The sequence below is a fragment of the Pteropus vampyrus genome, unplaced genomic scaffold (assembly GCF_000151845.1).
Source record: "Pteropus vampyrus isolate Shadow unplaced genomic scaffold, Pvam_2.0 Scaffold108, whole genome shotgun sequence".
In the NCBI taxonomy this organism is placed as follows: Eukaryota; Metazoa; Chordata; class Mammalia; order Chiroptera; family Pteropodidae; genus Pteropus; species Pteropus vampyrus.
Genome location: NW_011888889.1, coordinates 3,627,769 through 3,630,144, shown reverse-complemented (window position 1 = coordinate 3,630,144; position 2,376 = coordinate 3,627,769).

The following is a 2,376-nucleotide window of genomic DNA, read 5'->3' as shown; positions in this document are numbered from 1 at the left end:
TGTATAACTATATATAATTACGGACATATCCATTTTAGCACTATTCTTTTCTCAATGCATCATAAATATCCTTTCATTTCAATAAAAAAGTCTGAATCAAATTTTAATGCTTGCCTAATAGTGTTGGCTACATTATTTACTTAATCAACACTGTAATATTATTGAGCAAAACATCATCTCCAATATTTCAATATTATAAATAATACTATAATAAACCCTTCTCTACATATCCTTTTTTACATCTGCCCTACTATTTTCTTCAAATAGTAGAACATTTGAAAGACTGAATGTGTCCATCTGTGAAAGAGGAAAAGGCTCCATATGTGATTCTGATATGTGCATTTTACCTTTTATCAATATTAGTTTACACTTTAGAACAGCACTATGCAACAGAATCTGCCATGATGGAAATGTTCTATATGCCATACAATACGGTAGCCACTAGCCACACACAGCTATTGATCACTTGAAATGTTGCTAGTGTGACTGAGGAAGTACACTTTTAACTTTAATTTATTTAAATGATTTTAAATTTAAATACCTACAGGTATCCAGGGGCTACAATGTTGAATAATGCAGCTCTGCAACCTTTATGACTTTTTTTTTGGACTATACATTATCTTATATAAACATTATGAGGCTATCTCTGCTTTTATATGTTCTTGCATGATAACGCTTACCATTTCTTTTATTGGTAAAAATTTTGTGATATTTTACATCATATACACTTGATTTTCTGCAAGGAGGTGGATATAATATATCCTAATTAAGAAAAATGAAAATAACTGAACAAGTGACATTATTACCTTTATGTTTTCAAAGGTTATCATTACCCTATATTTCTGAAACAAGTTAGTGTCAAGAGTGTCAAAAGAGACAAAGGATCTTTGTGCCAAATCTATTTTAAACAAGGCATTTAGTACATTTTTATTCTTTTCATTGCTCCTTAGCCACCAACTTTTTAGGTTTTGAGTATTTCAATATAGAAATATTTTATTACATTTTAAATTACTTCCTAGAAAACTTTTTAATATTGATTCTTAGTTTTATAATGAATTGTATAATAGTAATTTAAATTTGTCCTTAATCTTCATTAATGTCATATCTTTCTTATTCAGTGCTTTTATTTTAAATTTTTGTCTGTTTTTCTAACAACTGAAGTATTAACATGTATATAAATGAGAACATTTTCCCATCAAAACTCCTTAAATCTTGCTCTACTCTCTTCTGGATTTCAAGGTTGCATCCTTGAACTATGATAGTAGTTGTTTTGGTTTTTATAAAATCTACTTGTTTGTTTGTTTTTCTGTGAATAGATGTCTTTATGGGTTGAGTTGTGTCCGCCCCAAAACTCATATTGTTGGGGCCCTAACTCACAATGGGATTATATTAGGAGATAAGGCCTTTATATAAAGTAAAGCTAAATGAGGCCATAAGGATGGGGCAGTAATACAGTAGGACTAGTATCGTTATAAGAGGAAGAGAGTCCAGAGATTCTCTCTCCATGGGCACAGAGAGACCATGTGAGGACACAGCAAAAACGTAGATGTCTGTAAATAAGAAAGAAGCCTTGTAAGAAATCAACCTTGACGATCTTAGCAGACTAATACAGATATTCTTGAGATTTCTCTTTATACTTTGTCTTAAACTAAATTTAGAACATCTGTTGTACATATAAACACTATATTCTCTGTCATCTCATTATTTTAATTTTATGTCTTGCTCTGCATTCAAGAAACAGTATTACAGTTGCTCTCCACATCACTATTTGATTTCTTCAGAAGCATTTTTATTCTTGATTGTCAGCATGAATTTCCACTTTAATATTATGTTTTTAATTATTTCAAATCTTTACTTTTTTACTTACTTTCTCTTTTGTCCTATTCTGTTACTTACATTTCCATATTGTTCACTTTCATCTCAGTTTTTTTCTCCATCCGACCTGTGGCCTTGTTTCCAAAGGGGCTATAGCTTAATTTATTCTGTAGATTATTCCAAACATTTTCCTGAAAATTTTTTAATAGATTGTGGAATAGATCATTTTGAGGTTTGTTTTTCCCACCAAGAAAGATTTTCCCCTCTTTATTCTGCAGCGATTTTAATAACCTATATAGTTTTTATTCTTACTTATTCCTGAGCCGAAGAGATTTATACAGACATGGGGTCATTTCATTTTCATCATTCCTTCATTCTGCGTCTATCCTCAGATCTGCGGTTGGAATGCTATTGATGTCAATAGCGTCATGTTGAATTTCTTGTTTCTCATAAACTTTCTCCTAATTTATCTTCTTTCCTCCACTGCCCTGTTCTCTTGCACCTCAAATAACATAGTGCAGGAAAAAATAAGTTCCCCAGCTTATCTTTCCCTTGGGTCTA